The sequence below is a fragment of the Phyllostomus hastatus genome, unplaced genomic scaffold, assembly GCF_019186645.2.
Source record: "Phyllostomus hastatus isolate PE091 unplaced genomic scaffold, TTU_PhHast_1.1 phas_scaffold_60, whole genome shotgun sequence".
Taxonomy (NCBI): Eukaryota; Metazoa; Chordata; class Mammalia; order Chiroptera; family Phyllostomidae; genus Phyllostomus; species Phyllostomus hastatus.
Window position 1 is genome coordinate 9,744,398 of NW_025334038.1, and position 13,455 is coordinate 9,757,852.

The window sequence follows — 13,455 nt, forward strand, 5'->3', positions numbered from 1 at the left end:
TAGAATACTTTATATATTCACTGTTCACATTTACTGGACATATCATTTCCATTAATGAAACATATATCCATTTTCCTTTGTCCCTTTATGGAAACAAGACAATGTAGTTTGCTTTTGTTTTCTTTGACTGTTAGAAAATAAATCTTTGGCTGCTAAGAAGACATGAAGGCAAGATATATCTTGTTTTTTAGACATGCATGTAAATTTATGTTTGGAAATCAAACCATAGTTTCAAGGAATATTTCTAGAGAATGAGGAATTCCTTTGTCATATAAGACTGATTCACAAAAATTCAAAGGTTATTAAATCTGATTTTTTTTAATTGTGATTGCTGAATATTAGGTTTCAGTGTAGTAGTTTTGATTGTGAACTGTGGAACAAAATACAATGTATAAAGCATGATGATTTTGTTCATCCTGAACCTGACACACTTTTTCCCTGCTACTTGAAGATCTGGCCTGCGCACCCCCTCTGTCTCCATTACAGCTGCCTTAGATGCAACTATGCACAGAGACTCCAGGGTTATGGTGCCCCTGAAAGTTCACTTCATTTCTTATGGATTTGAGATAACCTGGGAACTCTGATTAATACTCATACTTTTCTTCCTTAAATACAGATTTATTTATATTGACTTAATGCTATACGTAATCCATTGCTCCTGTGGGAATATTCACTATAATGGTGTGGGAGAGGGCAAATGAAAGGAACACTAGTATATAGAAAGGGTTCTGTTCCATGTTTCTGGACCTGAATCTACCTGCATAGTTTTTGAGAAGGCTTCTTATCTTTCTACATTATTTTGGTCTTCCTATAGAGCGTACTAAGTACTTATCTAGCTAAAAACGAATGATTATCTAACACTATCATTCAATTAATGATAGGTAATGATAGGCAGATAATTAGGTAAATAGTCTTATTCTTATTAAATAATACACATTTTCAGGTTATTTATATAAGACCACTGGGAAGGTCAAAACCAAAGCAAAAATCTGTTACTGCAGGAAATCGTGATGGTTTGTGATTATGTTAAGTATCCTGGTCAAAGTTTAAACTTGATTTAGAATACTATTCAAAATTATCAAAGACATTTTTAAATACATTTCATTAAAAAATTTTTAAGGCACTGTTCCTAAGTAGAAACAAATATATACATTTCAAAGTCATTCATCCATTCTTCACTAAATTGCCTTTTCCACATCTGTTAGAGCAGTACTTGATGTATAAGTTCAGTAAATACAGTGATAACCAAGAGCAAAAGGTTCCTGCTCTCAAAAAATTTACAGTCCATAGAGAGAGACATAACAAATAATGAAAAGATTGATTTCAGATCAGTTACTATGAAGGAAATAATAGGTGACAGGGGGAGGGGCAGTTTTATACACAATAGCCAGAAGACGACTGAGCAAATGTTACCTGAGGTAGGACCTGGAAGAGGAGGAGGCAAGCATAGAGAGAGAAGGGGAGAGGAAAGAGAGCACTACCAACTAAGGAAACAGCACATGCAAAGGTCTCCAAAATATGGTATGTAAGGAACAGAAAGGAAGCCAGTGGGGCTGGGACCAGACAGCCTGGAGTATGTAATCTAAAATGAAGTTGGAGAGGTAGGCAGAGAACAAATTACGTAAAAGCTCTGGAAAACAGTTGGATTAAAACCAATTGATTTGTTAATGTGTTCATTATGCTTAGCTCAATCAGAACTTGAAGGTGAAAGGTATAGTGATTACAAATATGATCTTTGGATCAAAGAAATTTAGGGTCAAATCCTAGTTTGGGTATTTGCTAGCTATGCTCCCTCAGGCAAGCTATTTAATCATTCTAAGCCTTATTTTCTTTATCTTCAGAGGGATAAATAATACTTAATTTACAGAGGTGTTGTAAGGATTAAATAAAATAGCTTAAGTAAGCATATATCATAGTATCTGCCAAGCAGTGAGCATAGTTTTTTTTCACAATATATCACACACCAGAGATTAATAGTAATAATAGTTTTTCAACCATTAAATGTAAGCATAGCTGGATTCTGGTTTAAAAGCTATTTCAAACAACAATTCCGGCTGTTTGCATTTAAAGTAGCTTCACCCAATATCCAATAAAAATAACTATGATGACAAGCCTTAAACCATGTAACAATAGGAACGAGAATTATGAATTCTCCCTGTCTTTTTATCTTTATTTTTCTCTATAGGAATCTTACTTCTCACATCCAATATATTTTAGTTGGGTATTTATTTGGGTATTGTCTATACTTCACCAACCTCTCCCCGAATTCTCTCTCTCTCCTCCTCCTTCTCCTCCTCCCTTCCCCCTCCCTCGCTGACTCCAACTGAAACAGATTGAAGGGGGAAAAATATATGACGCTTACTTATATGTGCTTTTTGTTAAACGAATTTTTTTTTACCAAGAGAACTATTTTTTTCCTTTTTATTGAATTTATTGGGTTGACACTGCTTAACAAAATTGCACAGGTTTCAGGTGCACAGTTCTAGAACACACCATCTGCACAGTATATTGTGTGTTCACACCCCAAGTCAAGTCTCCTTCCATCACTATGTATGCCCCATACACCCTCCTCTCCCCACCTAGACAACTTCATCAGTGCTCTTATAAATTTTTATCTCGCTCCTGAATTAGAGAACTTTGTTAACTAATGAGATATGCCTACCATTCTGTAAGAACCAAATAGAATTATCTATTGGGAACCAATGTTATCCATCCCCTTGGAGATTAACTCCAAGAAAACAATGCAGTGTGATGGCAGCAGTACAGTGGAACTGTATTCACAGCAAGTACAAGGTTGTAGCTACTGCACCTATAGCAAGAACTTGGGTGTAAAGCACAATATTGATGTTATTTATTTTACAAGGACTTTAACAGTTCAATATATGAAGTGCACAGGCAGAAAGAAAAAGTGTGGCCAGATTCCATCTTAGTGTAGTAGAGCTCCCAAACTGCCTAAAAGACACTGGATATTGAGACAACTTGGAGAAAAGTTTTCTACAAATGTAAGTAGACAAAAAGTGGAATCTACACTGTCTACTGGCTATCCCAAGGCCTGGATGGATCATTTCAGAATAAGTAAACTAAAGACATACAAATAGTACTCAAGAAGAAGTACTGGGGCATAAGAGAAAGAGAACATCACCCTCAATCACAGAAAATGGTGTCACTCTGAAAATGAGTTAACAAGAAAAACATGAACGCATTTTAGACAGAGCCTTAATGTTTTCAGTAGTATCCAGAAAGACCCAGTCTCTATGACATGTGCAGAAAGATTTAACAAATGCTAAGGTAAAAAGACAACAAATTAAATTTTATAAAACAACCGGGTAAGCTGAAAAGATAATAAAATAAGGAAGTGAGTCAAATGAGAATTTCAAAGAAATTCAGACTGCAATAGCAGAATTCGAAACTGTTGATCCTTACATTGTGATTTTCCTATGTGTAGACTTTCCCCAGTGCTTCAGAGAAAAGTGAGCAATGGATTCTGTACATTGACACTAAACCTTGTCACACTGATGAAGTCTACTTTTCAGTGTTATGTGGAAACCAATGAAATTCTCAAGCCCAGATACTTAAATACTCAGCAACCCTTCTGCCATCTCTTAATATATGATTCAGTTAATATATGTATAATTCAGTTAGTGAAGCCTAAAACTGCTGTAACTTAGAAGAAAAACATAAAATCATATCCCCATTTTCCTTGGTGTCAATGTTCACTCTCTACAACACATTAGCTATGAAAACTCTCAGTTTACCAGGCCTTGCCCTGCGTGTACTTCTCAAGTCACTTAGCAATAAGACCCTTCTAAACTATAGTTATTAACTGGATGAACACTCTACTCTACTGGTTTTTCTTGTCACAAAATCTGTGAGATATAATAGTATAACTGACAACAAAAACACATACACAGTCCTGTTGAGGGCAAACAGTCTACGTTAAATAAAGAATAAAGATGGAAATGAATAGAAACATGAAGGATATTGGGCGGAAAATGTAGGTTTGGCTACCAATTATAGCTTTTGAGTATTTGACAAGGTTTTGAACATAATAATCAAATGGATAATTAAAGCAACATTTCTGAATAGAAGGAAAAAAGAGGAAAAAACTTTATGCACATTAAAGGGGTTAAGCACATTCCAGGTAGAGTTTATGGAAAACTATCCACACAGTCACTGGCACAAGGGCTGAATAACAATCATGAGGCAAAAATACTGCAAGTATTCAAACAGACAAACAGGGGTTTCATACTAAGAAGCTAAAACAGGCTGGCTCCATAGCTTCTGGCCACCCCAGTTGTCCACTGACATGAGTTACATAGACAGACCTTTCAGTCTTTTTTAAAAAATGATTTCATTACAATTGTTTATTTAATTTACTGTCCTTTAACATTTGTATTGTTTCTATTTTTGTTATGATAAAACAAAGAACTATAAACATTTTTTACATATGCTGATATGTTGTTTGTATTCTTTGACAGATATATCCATTCTTTTCTGTCGGGTGGATTCTCTTGAAGTAAAATTGCATTTTTAGGTTTAGTAGATACTATCAAAAAGTTTTAGAAAGTGATTATACCAATTTACATGATCACCAACAATGTATAAGAGTTTTGGTTGACCCACATCTTCATCAATACCTGATATGTTTAGTCTTTTTCATTCCCAGTTGTTTTGGAGGAGACAGACCTTTCCATTTTAATTCATAAATATTGCTAATCAAGTAGCTGCTATATAACAATGCAACAAAAAGCCCTTCCCAGGCATTCATAAATTCAGAATATAAAGCATCTACTTTAATGAAAAACTAAAACATGTAAAATGTGTGTGTTTATGTGTTTATATTTTAAACTTAAAAGTATGTGTATATAAACATATATACCAAATACCCAAGAGATGAATAAAATATATGGAAGATATGTGTATATATGTGTGTACATGCATGTGTATGTACATACATGCTATACTGAGTGATAAAATTTAAAAAATATGAAATTCGCAATATAAAAGATTAAAAAGAATTTAAGCAAATTATATGTCTAAAGATATAAATATGATTATAAAATTAAACAAACATGAGAGCCCCAGAAGAAATATGTTGGATATACATTTTGTCTTTCTGTGGAGGACAGAGTGAGGAGGAAGAGAAAGCAGAAAATAGGAAGATGCAAAAATCTTTTTGTACTTAGAGACAAAAAATGTTTTTCATACATGATAATAAAAAAGCTTAAGTATGTAAGTGTGTGTTTTGCCTACATACGTAATAGTTGGGGAAGTAATTTGGTAATTTATATCATGAAATTTAAAAGATCCATGTACCTTTGATCCAAAAGTCCCATGTCTAGGAATCCTCCTGAGTAAATAATTAAACTTCAAAATTTATGTTGATATGAAAAAATTGGGTATTCTTAGCTTCCAAAAATTGAGGTATGATTAAAATAAAACATGCTTTACTCCTCTAGAGACATAGACAATTCTTTAAATTGGTAAATAATGTCTAATGAAATGGAAAACAGAGTACAATGTTACATGAAAGTAGTTTGTAAAACTGCACAATCCCATATATCACAATTTTGAAAATATATATGAAGATTAAAATAAAGTCAACAGTATATGGTAGTATTATGAGGTAATTTAATTTCTTCTGTATACTTTTCTCTTTCTATAATTTTAAAATACTATATGCTCACTATACAAATTTAAAAAGTGATTATTTAGAAACATACAGCCCCAGAAAATACTATCCACAAAGATTTTATTATAATTATATTTTAGACAGAAAGATCTAAAATACCACAATGAAACGGGTTTCTTTATATTATTCTAAAGCTAAGCTGGTGTTTGAAACAATAGAGTCCCATTTTTTTTAACTTGCCCTTGCCAGTGTTCTGCTAAAAGCATTTCACTCACATTAGAAATTAGGAGGAACACCAAGTTACACTAAGACATATAATATGTTTTAAAGGTTTTTACAAAGGTACAGCATTAAAAAGACATCTGTTCCTTGGCTAAAACTTATGTAAATTAGAATCATCTTGGAGCTTTGTTTCAGGAAATTTGCCTTTCACTTCTTTATTGCAAGTTTCAAGGCAATTAGTATGAAACAATTAAGCATTTAGAGGTTTATAGGAATACTGAACATTGCATACTTGTGTCACATAGGCCCATTTAATGTGAACTTCCTATTGTTTAATGTGGGTCAGTTCTGAGCAAAGTCCATTAAAAATGAATTCAATGATAGGATTTCATTTATCATTTGTTTAAGTAGAGTTTAAAATATAATACTAAATCAAAGCTTGCAGAGATCCAAAATCCCTGCAAATAATCTTCATGCTGTGATCAGTGTAACTCATGGCAGAGCCTGATTAATGCTGTCAGCACTCTTGTCACTAATGCAGGGTTCCCAATTCACCTTTGGGCACAGAAGCACAGACGAGGAGGCCAGGAGGCCAGTTCTTCAAATCAACAGAACTATCATTACCTATAGGAATTTCCACAATTAGGAAATTACTACAGAATAAGTGATGGTTCCCTCCAAAATTATTTTGTCGTATTAACAAGAAGATACATCTCTATGGTGAGTGTAAAAAAGTAAAACCCAGTTTTGAAATTACACAGCAAGGTAAAGATAAGTGCTTCATTACAGACTGGCATCTGTTCCAACGTTAATTCTTCCAGTGAGACATGTTAAACACAACAAACAAATCAGTCCAGGAATACCAGCCTTAAACAGATTGATCCCAATGCTATTATCTCTCCATTAGCCATCCTCAATTCCTCATTCCTAATCACTCTTGAAACAACCGAACTTGACCTCCACTGCAGACTCTTCAGTGAAACTTCTCCATCACAGCTACCAAAGTCCTCCACATGGCTCGGGATATTGCTTGTTCCTTATCTCTTGACCACTTCCCTCAGGACTTGACATTTTGCATCATGCTTGCTCTCTCCCTGGTATTCTCTGAAAATGTTTCCTGCCTCTTTCTATCACTGAGATCTTTGCCTATTTCCTTCCTCCTTCTTCCAGCCACTGTGTATCAAGAGGAAGGTTCTCTTTCAGGTGCTCTTTCTTTTTCTACTGGAAAAGCCAATAGACTACTAGGCCTTCAGCAATTACCAAAGACTTCCAAAAATTTATCTCCATGCTAGATCTTCCTCTTGATGTCCAATCCTATGTATCTGACTATGTACCAAACAGGTCCCTTTAGATGTGCCACAACTCCTTAAAGCATCTCACTTCATATTTGTATCCTTCTACAACTAACCGAGCACTTAGAACATTGCAAGTATCAGTAAAGGTACGTTAAAATACATGAAGGACTAATTAGTTCATTAGCTGGATGTAATCAGTCTTATAACAAGAGAATCTGAAATTATAAGACTATCAAGCCTGATCTTCCAGAACTACTTTTTAATTGAAAAGGTTATAAAGGTTATAGACACTTTAGGCAGTTTTCCAAAATTATTATGTACCCACTTTTATTCTATAAGTACAAATCATAAATGACATCTCAAAGATAACCTATTGACAATTTTGCAAAATCAGTGTGTACTTTTGATCTCATAATCCTGAGGAAGATTTAGGTACATTGGGCATCTATGCCATGTAAGTCGTATGAGTTGTCAAAGATCAGCACAATGCATAAAGTTATAACCAAAGTGTTCTATTAAATTGAGGATAATGGATAGCATGAGGAATACTGAAACCCACAGAGTGAAAACATCTCCACAACTTCTGTCATGGATGAAAATTATATTAATATCAATTACCAGAGATCAAGTATAAACATATATTAGTAACAACAGCAATGAAAAGATTTATTGCTTACTATTTGGTATCAAGGTAATGCAATCAATGCCAAAGAAACTATGAGCACAGTTTAGCAAAACTTTATACTACAAAATATCTCAATTGAGACTGCTAAATTGTCTTCCATCACATATTTCCCCTTATTTATTTAAAAGACAGCTTCCACTCTTCCCCAGTTTCTGCTGGACACATGATTACTGAACTAGAGCGTCTATTTCTCAGCAAGCTAGGTGTGAACATGTGATTGAGTTCAAGCCAATAAGGTATGAGCAATACTGGTCCATACAACATCTGAGGTATCTCCAACCCAAAAACAAGCTTCCTGTCTATTATACACTCTTCCCCTACCTGGGAACAATAACAACCTTGGGCCCAGAGACAGACATACATGTTGTGGATGGCGAACCTCCCTGATTTAAAAAGCAGGTATTCATCTGCCCTAATCATTCACTTTGGCATTTTACATGTAAAAGAAATAAGTCTGTATCTTACTTAAAACACTGTACTTCAGGACCCTCTTTGTTACTGCAGGTTGGCCTATACTGTAAATAACACAATAAATATTAATCAATAAATGTATATGGAAAGCAGACAAAGTGAAACACTAAACAGACAACTTAACATTTCTATATTATTTGATTAATTAATATAGTTTAATCAATATAGTTTATAGTTTATAAATATAGTTTAATCAAAATTATAATTCTTTCCAAGCATTTTGGTATCCATTTTCACTTGATCCTCAACATCTTTGAGTCATGGTCAACATTTCAACTTAGAAAACTAAGGCTCAGATTATTGTTAAATGATTTTCCCCTGATCAAACAATGACACACTTAATACAATCACTCGATCTAGCACATTTTTCACTAACCCAGGCCAGAGTAAAACAGAGAACCTAACCACAGTGATTGCCCTCATAGTAGATTCTATGTTGCTGAGATGGAGACTAGAGGCAGAATGAATCCCAGTCACCCTCACTTAGGGATATCTGGCTATACACAAAGTCATAAAACAAAGTCTGGAATAAAGCTCAAAAAGCACACTAATTGTATAATTTACAAGGTATGTCCAGAAAGTATCTGGCCATGTGTTATGAAAAATAGAGACATTTATTGAAGAAGATACAAGATATAAGAAACAGTCTACATAGGACAATGATGCCTCAGTCCCCTTCAAAGTAAGCAATTTGGGACCTCACATAGTTCTCCCAGCATCTCTTCCACTGTTCAAAATATGATTATTATATGATTCCCATAAGAGGAATCTAATGAACAAAATAAACCAATGAGCAAAATAGAGCCACAGGCATGAAAACATGGAACAGACTGAAAGTGACCAAAGGGGAGGGGAGTGGGGGATAAGGTGGAAAGCAGGAGAAGGAACTAGTTAAAGAACAGGTATAAATGACCCATGAACATGGGCAACAGTGTGGGGATTGACTGTGGGAATGGGGGGTGGGATGGGCAGAGAAGGGCAAAGGAAGAAAAATTGGGATAACTATAATAGAATAACAATAAAAAATCTTAAATAAAAATTATTTTTAAAAACACTCTGCAAAATCCTTTGTTGTAATTGCCATCAGCTGCCCTATTGTATTTTCCTGAATCTCATCAACAGTCTCAAATCTCCTGGGTGGTTTGATGTTTTGCCAAAAACTCCACATAAGAAGTGATGCATGATGAGTTCCAGCCAAGATGGAGGCATGGGTAGACACACTGTGCCTCCTCGCACAACCAAAAGAAGGACAATAACAATTTAAAAACAAAAAACAACCAGAACTGACAGGAAATCAAACCATATGGAAGTCTCACAACCAAGGAGTCAAAGAAGAAACATCCATCCAGACCGGTAGGAGGGGCGGAGACAGGCAGCTGGCAGAGAGAACTCATGGCAAAGCAGTGGTGGAGGACTGGGGAGGGCAAGGTGGCAGCTGGTGGAGTGGGCAGTCCCACATTCACCTGTGAATAAACCAGGAAGAACACCTGAGAAGTGAGACAGACCTCACAACCCAGGATCCCAATGTGGGGAAATAAAGCCTCAAACCACCAATTGAAAACATCTGTGGGGGTTGAGGTGGCAGTGGGAGAAACTCCCAGCCTCACAGGGTCCTAGAATGTACACAAGCCAAGCCACTCAGGAATCAGTACCAGAAGGGCCCACTTTGCTTGTGGGTAGCGGGGGAAGTGACTGAAATCTGGCAGAGAGCAGAACAAGTGCCATTGTTCCCTCTCAACCCCTTCCCCACATACAGCATCACAAGGCAGCAACGTGGGTTGACGTGCCCTGGTGAACACCTAAAGCTCTACCCCTTATACATAGCAGGCATGCCAAGACAAAAAAAAATGGCCCAAATGAAAGAACAGATCAGAGCTACAGAAAAAAATACAACTAAGCAACAAAGAGATAGTCAACCTATCAGATGCACAGTTCAAAACATTGGTAATCAGGATGCTCACAAAAATGATTAAGTATGGTTACAAATTAGGTGAAAAAATGAAGGTTATGCTAAGTGAAATAAAGGAAAATGTACAGGGAACCAATAGTGATGGGAAGGAAACTGGGACTCTAATTAATGGTGTGGACCAGAAGGAAGAAAGAAACATTCAACCAGAACAGAATGAAAAAACAAGAATTCAAAAAAATGAGGAGAGGCTTCAGAACCTCCAGGAAAACTTTCAACATTCCAACATTCAAATTATAGGGGTGCCAAAAGGAAAAGAGGAAGAGCAGCAAGTGGAAAAGTTGTTTGGACAGATAATAAGGGAGAACTTCCCCAATCTGGCAAAGGAAATAGACTTCCAGGAAGTCCAGGAAGCTCAGAGAGTCCCAAAGAACTTGGAACCAAGGAGGAACACACCAAGGCACATCATTATTACATTAGCCAAGATTAAAAATAAGGAGAGAATCTTAGAAGCAGCAAGAAAAGAAGACAGTTACCTATAAAGGAGTTCCCATAAGACTGTCAGCTGATTTCTCAAAAGAGACCTTACAGGCAAGAAGGGGCTGGAAAGAAGTATGCCAAATCATGAAAGGCAAGGACCTCCATCCAAGATTACTCTATCCAGCAAAGCTTTCATTTAGAATGGAAAGGCAGATAAAGTGCTTCCTAAATAAAGTCAAGTTAAAGGAGTTCACCATCACCAAGCCCTTATTTTATGAAATGTTAAAGGGATTTATCTAAAGAAAAAGATAAAAAACATGTATACTAAAATGACAGAAAACTCACAATTATTAACAAACACACCTAAAACAAAAACAAAAGCAAAAAAACAAACTAAGCAAACAACTAGAACAGGAACAGAACCAGAGAAATGGAGATCACATGGAGGGTTATCAACAGGAGTGTGGAAAGAGAGAGAGGGGGAAAAGGTACAGAGAATAAGTAGCATAAATGGTAGGTAGAAAATAGACAGGGGGAGGTTAAGAATAGTATAGGAAATGGAGAAGCCCAAGAACTTATATGTAGTACCCATGGACATGAACTAAAGAGGGGGGCGGAATGTGGGTGGGAGGGGGTGGGCAGGGTGGAGGGGAATAAAGTGGGGGGAGGATGGGACAACTGTAATAGCACAAACAATAAAATACGTTAAAAAAAAGAAGTGATGCATGAGCTGGAATGTTGTTGTGATGAAGCTGCCAATCACCAGTTGCCCATAGCTGCAGCCAATTTCATCATACATCTCTCAAATGACAAAGAACATTGAGGTCATAACTCCTTATTAGTGTGGCCTGGAGGGGCATACTCATAATGGTAACACATTCCTAATCAAAAAGCATAGTTAGCATGGACTTGATCTTACTGTGACTTTGCTATGCCTTCTTCTGATGGGGAGAACCAGATGACTTCCACTGGGACAACTGGGCCTTTGTTTCTGGATCATAGTCATAGACCCACAATTCATCTCCAGTTATGACCTTCTTGAGGAAATCTGGTTCACTGGTAGCAGTTTGAATCAGGCCATTGGCAACTAGAGCATGATGTTCTTTCTGCTCTGGTAGCAGAAGCTGTGGAATAAATTTTGCCACAGCACATTTCATTCCATGATCCTGCATCAAAATCTCAGACACAGTAGTTTTTGAAATCCCTAGCTCAGCTTCTAGTTCTCACAGTCGGTCACCAATCTTTGTTGATTTCAGCCCATACACATTCAACATTCTCAGGTGTTCTACTTGTTGCAGGCCTTCCAGAGAGTGGATCACTTTCAACAGATTCTCAACCATCTTTGAGGCATTTGTGCCACACTTTTATTTGCACTGCACTCATTGCATCATCCCTGAAAGCCTTCTCAATCATCTGAACAGTTTCCATGGAGGAATGTTTGAGCTCAGTGCAAAATTTGGTGCAGATTCATTGCTTTACACACTTAGTCATTTTGAATGTGACAGCCACACAGTACACATGCTCACTCAATGGTGTCTACTGCCCCCACTGACTAGTATAGTAAAATCCTCATTATTCATACATGCACATTCCAGTTCACTCTCCTTGGCTGCCAGGTTACCTCGATGTCTCTTTATATTAACAATGGCTTTGGTTTTGTTTGATTTCCCTGGCTCAGCAAGGACAAAGGCAGAAGTTAAATTGTAGTCTCATATTCAGCACTCTGTTCTAATAAGTGGAATGCATGTTAACACAGCATCTTGCAATTTGTATTAAATTTGTCAAAGATGCTATTACTGACATCTAGATATTCTTTGAGGAAAACACATGAGTTACATTTGGTTTTAATTGAAAAAAGAAGTGATTATTATATTTCTGAGTGGGAGATAAGTATAGAGTATATTGGGCAAATGAAGGAATTCATTTAGGTGAAAAAAATAATTTGACTTATTTTAAGTTTTTTCTCCTGATGTGGAAATGGAAAATAATTCTCTCTCTCCTAAAGTTCTGCAAGTCAGTAAAATATCATTTGTCAGCATGACAGTAGGTGATACACACACACACACACACACATATATATATCATATATATATGAGAGATCAGTCACCATAAAAATAAAAATGACAAGGTTAGCAGAGTCCTCGTTTCAACCTTGATTCTTGCTTTTATGAAGGCACTGACAGAGCCTTTATAAGCAGAATGCCTCAATTAGGGCACCAACTATTTTAAGTAGAAGAGTTTGGCCACAGAAAGGTCAAGGACTATTCCAAATCCCAGTATCACAGCAGAAATTGACTGATGCATCCATCACAGCAATGCACTGTACTTTTCACATGATTCCTTCTACTCCAATATTGGATCACAGAATGCCAATTGCACACACTACAGTGTGTCATGGCCCCCTGAGCCTACCATTATCAATGTCCTTCAAAATCTGGCCAGCTATATTCTAATTTTATCTCCTATTACTTACTCCCCAAACACTGTCCTGTGACTCTGGTGAAGCCAGGCTCCTTGCTTTTCCTGTAAAGTCCAGATATAAACTCTCTGCAATCCCATCACCTAGCACAGGACCTACAAATAGGTATCAAGGTTAAGTCAGCATCAATGTTATCCACCGCTAGAGTCTTGAGGCACTTGAAGAGACTAGTGCACTTGAAGAGACTGAGGTACTTGAACTAGGTTGAAGCATCACCTAGGAGAATAACATTTGTTTACTTATAGTAATTGTTTTCTTTCATTCACCTGAATTGCCTGGAGAGAT

At 36.4% G+C, this 13,455-nt stretch overlaps 1 protein-coding gene across 2 annotated transcripts in view; it reads right to left on the bottom strand.

Annotated features, from left to right (window-relative positions):
* Positions 1-13,455, bottom strand: part of NCKAP5 (NCK associated protein 5) — an 881,281-nt gene that overhangs the window by 624,242 nt on the left and 243,584 nt on the right. The gene's annotated exons all lie outside the window — the stretch shown is intronic.